We start from the raw sequence: 6,000 nt of genomic DNA on the forward strand, positions 1-6,000 counted from the left end.
AGTGGGAAACTTGTCTATCATCCCTGAGCTCCAACTTATCCCACATGCTGAACTCTGACGTCACATATTAAGGAAATGACCTCAATAATAGCTTTTAGTTTATGATTGACACAGCTTGTGTTTCGGACAGAGAGGACAGAGGTATGAGTGCCCAATCGTTGCCAAATTTGCTTTCTTTAAAGATATCAATTTATGAAATACTATAAATGGAAAGTAATACTAATTATTTTCCAACATTCCCTATCTAGAATGGTATAGTGTAGTTGTAGTTTATTTCTTTAACAATTGTTGTATTTTATTGTATTTTATTGCTTTTCTATATATTTGTATTACAATCCCTACCATGGATAGTATTGGGTGTTCCATTATTCGACTCCTCTATGGGAACTTTGTAATATTTAGAATAGCCATGGAGTAGTCTTTGTGTCTCAGAACATTTGGTTATCAACGTACATTTTATTGACTACGACAGCTACATGTTTCCCTTTTAATCTATTCTCCTTGAAGATTGGGTACAGGGATTGTAATAAAAAAGATATAGAAAATAAATAAACTACAACTACAGTATACCATTCTAGATAGGGAATGTTGGAAAATAATTAATTAGCGAAATAATTAATCTTCAAATATGAGGAACTGGAACATGAAAGTCACAGTATGTGTGCGGATGTATTGTGATGGAAAGTGGGGTGTGTTTTTGTGTTTGAAAAAGTGTGGCGTTAAGTGAGTGAAAAAGGATAATCATTGCAAATCCCAGAGCCCATGTGTGTTTGTGAGCAGGGGTTGTGAGAGAGAGCTTTCAATTTTGTCCAAATATGGGATATAAACTCAGCAAAAAAAAAAGAAACATCAACTGCGTTTATTTTCAGCAAACTTAACATGTAAATATTTGTATGAACATAAGATTCAACAACTGAGACATAAACTGAACAAGTTCCACAGACATGGAATAATGTGTCCCTGAACAAAGTGTGGGTCAAAATCAAAAGTAAAAGTCAGTATCTGGTGTGGCCACCAGCTGTATGCATCTCCTCCTCATGGACTGCACCAGATTTGCCAGTTCTTGCTGTGAGATGTTACCCCACTCTTCCACCAAGGCACCTGCAAGTTCCCAGACATTTCTGGGGGGAATGGCCCTAGCCCTCACCCTCCGATCCAACAGGTCCCAGACGTGCTCAATGGGATTGAGATCCGGGCTCTTCGCTGGCCATGGCAGAACACTGAAATTCCTGTCTTGCAGGAAATCACGCACAGAACGAGCAGTATGGCTGGTGTCATTGTCATGCTGGAGGGTCATGTCAGAATGAGCCTGCAGGAAGGGTACCACATGAGGGAGGAGGATGTCTTCTCTGTAACGCACAGCGTTGAGATTGCCTGCAATGACAACAAGCTTAGTCCGATGATGCTGTGACACACCGCCCCAGATCATGACGGACCCTCCACCTCCAAATCGATCCCGCTCCAGAGTACAGGCCTCAGTGTAACGCTCATTCCTTCGACGATAACCACTAGTACCCGAGTGGCACAGTGGTCTAAGGCACTGCAGCGCAGTGCTAGCTGTGCCACTAGAGATCCTGGTTCGAATCCAGGCTCTGTCGTAACCGGCCGCGACCGGGAGATCCATGGGGCGGCGCACAATTGGCCCAGCGTCCTCCAGGGTAGGGGAGGGAATGGCCGGCAGGGGTGTATCTCAGTTGGTAGAGCATGGCGTTTGCAACGCCAGGGTTGTGGGTTTGATTCCCACGGGGGGCCAGTATAAAAAAATAATGTATGCACTCACTAACTGTAAGTCGCTCTGGATAAGAGCGTCTGCTAAAATGACTAAAATGTAAATAAACGCGAATCCGACCATCACCCCTGGTGAGACAAAAAACACGACTCGTCAGTGAAGAGCACTTTTTGCCAGTCCTGTCTGGTCCAGCGACGGTGGGTTTGTGCCCATAGGCGACGTTGTTGCCAGTGATGTCTGGTGAGGACCTGCCTTACAACAGGCCTACAAACCCTCAGTCCAGCCTCTCTCAGCCTATTGCGGACAGTCTGAGCACTGATGGAGGGATTGTGCGTTCCTGGTGTAACTCGGGCAGTTGTTGTTGCCATCCTGTACCTGTCCAGCAGGTGTGATGTTCGGATATACCGTGCAGGTGTTGTTACAAGTGGTCTGCCACTGCGAGGACGATCAGCTGTCCGTCCTGTATCCCTGTAGCGCTGTCTTATGCGTCTCACAGTACGGACATTGCAATTTATTGCCCTGGCCACATCTGCAGTCCTCATGCCTCCTTGCAGCATGCCTAAGGCACGTTCACGCAGATGAGCAGGGACCCTGGTCATCTTTCTTTTGGTGTTTTTCAGAATCAGTAGAAAGGCCTCTTTAGTGTCCTAAGTTTTCATAACTGTGACCTTAATTGCCTACCATCTGTAAGCTGTTAGTGTCTTAACGACCGTTCCACAGGTGCATGTTCATTAATTGTTTATGGTTCATTGAACAAGCATGGGAAACAGTGATTAAACCCTTTACAATGAAGATCTGTGAAGTTATTTGGATTTTTACGAATGATCTTTGAAAGACAGGGTTCTGAAAAGGGGAGTTTACATTTTAAAATACATTATAAATATAGTTTATTTATTTATTGTCCTATCATGATGGAATGGTCCCCAACCTTATACCTTACATTTACATTTTACATTTTAGTCATTTAGCAGATGCTCTTATCCAGAGCGACTTACATTTAGTGAATGCATACATGTTTTTTTTTATATATATTTTTTTATACTGGCCCCCCGTGGGAAACGAACCCACATCGCTGCCGGCCAAACCCTCCCTTACCTTGGACGACGCTGGACCAATTGTGTGCCGCCCATGGGTCTAGACACCCACCTGAGCGACCTATACACTAATGAGAAGGCCTTATCTATTTTATGGGCCTACTGTAAGTAGGCTATACGCAGCCAAAACAGAAAGATAAATGCGGTCAGAGACCTACTAAAGCAGCACCGCCCCCTCAACATTTTGAGCCTGCCTGGCAGGGTTGGTCCTACAAAGCCAAAGCCCCCTGATGGGAGAGCATAATATACAAGGAAATTCTCAAAAATGCTAATGAGAACCTTGACAACCTTGTACCTAGCCAGTGGGGATTCCGGTGGGGTGCCCCCACCCAGTTAGTGGCAGTGCTGGCAACACTAGCTGCAGTAACCCATGGGGAGGGGATCACACTCGGACATTCAGAGAGGGGGCATATTATTGTGGCCCTGGTGGCACAAAATAATCAAAGGTCTGACTGCACAGAGATGCTTGGGAAAATGGTCACAACGGGGGACCAGCGTGTGTGTGTTTCAGGGGAAGGGGGTGTATCTGATCTCCATCACCTAGGAATTGACAATGGTTAATAAAATCTCCCAATTTTTTGCCAGTTTTTGCTACATTTGACATGCCTTCTCAAACACTGCAACAGTATATGCATTCGTAAATCAAGTCCTTTCTTGAGTTGGGCTCTGGGATGGAACAACTGTTGAGCATCTGAGTTTATGGTTGTTTGTGGGGGAAAGGGGTGGTTGTGTGTGTGTGTGTGTGTGTGTGTGTGTGTGTGTGTATGTGTGTGTATGTATATATGTATCCCACAACTGTTGCTAGGGAGTAAATATGTTAGGGACAATATAGGATGACTCACAATAATTGTTTGCTAAAGTAATAATTGCTTGCCAAAAATCTACTTTTTGTAATGGCAATCCTGGTTACAGGTAACAATCCTTTGCATGAACTGCCTACATTATTACGAATGTTATTTGTTAATTATGGAAATTAAGATAAGCAGGATTTGTAATATATGTACAGTACCAGTCAAAAGTTTGGACACACCTACTCATTCCAGGGTATTTCTTTATTTTATTTATGCAAAGCTGTCATGAAGGCAAGGGGTGGCTACTTTGAAGAATCTCAAATATAACATATATTTTGATTTGTTTAACACTTCTTTGGTTACTACATGATTCCAAATGTGTTATTTCATAGTTTTGATGTCTTCACTATTATTCTACAATGTAGAAAATAGTAAAAATAAAGAAAAACCCTGGAATGAGTAGGTGTGTCCAAACTTTTGACTGGTACTATCTACATATACACTACCGTTCAAAAGTTTGGGGTCACTTAGAAATGTCCTTGTTTTCGAAAGAAAAGCATTTTTTGGCCATTAAAATAACATCAAATTGATCAGAAATACAGTGTAGACATTGTTAATATTGTAAATGGCTATTGTAGCTGGAAAAGGCTGATTTTTAATGGAATATCTACATATGCGTACAGAGGCCCATTATCAGCAACCATCAGTCCTGTGTTCCAATGGCATGTTGTGTTTGCTAATCCAAGTTTATCATTTTAAAAGGCTAATTGATATTAGAAAACCCTTTTGCAATTATGTTAGCACAGCTGAAAATTGTTGTGCTGATTAAAGAAGCAATAAAACTGGCCTTCATGAGACTAGTTGAGTATCTGGAGCATCAGCAATTGTGGGTTCAATTAACAGGCTCAAAATGGCTAGAAACAAATAACTTTCTTCTGAAACTCGTCAGTCTATTCTTGTTCTGAGAAATGAAGGCTATTTCTTGTGAGAAATTGCCAAGAAACTGAAGATCTCGTACAACGCTGTGTACTACTCCCTTCACAGAACAGCGCAAACTGGCTCTAACCAGAATAGAAAGGGGAGTGGGAGGCCCTGGTGCACAACTGAGCAAGAGGACAAATACATTAGTGTCTAGTTTGAGAAACAGACGCCTCACAGGTCCTCAACTGGCAGCTTCATTAAATAGTACCCGCAAAACACGTCAACAGTGAAGAGGCAACTCCGGGATGCTGACCTTCTAGGCAGAGTTGCAAAGAAAAAGCCATATCTCAGACTGGCCAATAAAAATAAAAGATTAAGATTGGCAAAAGAACACAGACATTGGACAGAGGAAGCTTGGAAAAAAGTGTTATGGACAGACGAATCGAAGTTTGAGGTGTTCGGATCACAAAGAACATTTGTGAGACGCAGACCAAAATGAAAAGATGCTGGAGGACTGCTTGATACCATCTGTCAAGCATGGTGGAGGCAATGTGATGGTCTGGGAGTGCTTTGGTGGTGGTAAAGTGGGAGATTTGTACAGGGTAAAAGGGATCTTGAAGAAGGAAGGCTATCACTCCAATTTGCAATGCCATGCCATACCCTGTGGATGACGCTTGATTGGAGCCAATTTCCTCCTACAACAGAACAATGACCCAAACCACAGCTCCAAACTATGCAATAACTATTTAGGGAAGAAGCAGTCAGCTGGTATTCTGTCTATAATGGAGTGGCCAGCACAGTCACCGGATCTCAACCCTATTGAGCTGTTGTGGGAGCAGCTTGACCGTATGGTATGTAAGAAGTGCCCATCAAGCCAATATAACTTGTGGGAGGTGCTTCAGGAAGAATAGGGTGAAATCTCTTCAGATTACCTCAACAAATTGTCAACTAGAATGCCAAAGGTCTGCAAGGCTGTAATTGCTGCAAATGGAGGATTCTTTGACGAAAGCAAAGTTTGAAGAACACATTTATTATTTCAATTAAAAATCATTATTTCTAACCTTGTCAATGACTACATTTCCTATGCATTTTGCTATATTTCCTATTCAAACTCATTTCATGTATGTTTTCATGGAAAACAAGGACATTTCTAAGTGACCCCAAACTTTTGAATGGTAGTGTGTATATATAATATATATATGGGGGATTGGAAATGATGCAGACAATTACATTGATGGAAGCTACAATCTATCAGCAATATTAAAGCTGATCTACCCCCCTAAAAAAAAAATATTATGATATGCACTGTGGATAAATGGTTTCCTGTAGGTGTGTTTGTGCCTGTGTGTGTGTGTGCCCCTCCCATGACATGCTTTGCTTGTTCATGGTCACAACAACTGAATAGAGTTCAGTTTGGTTAGGATTCATTGGAATGGGAATGCTTAGCCTCAGCTCTGCAAACACT

This window comes from Coregonus lavaretus, assembly GCF_964263955.1.
Source record: "Coregonus lavaretus genome assembly, chromosome: 28".
Lineage (NCBI taxonomy): Eukaryota > Metazoa > Chordata > Actinopteri > Salmoniformes > Salmonidae > Coregonus > Coregonus lavaretus.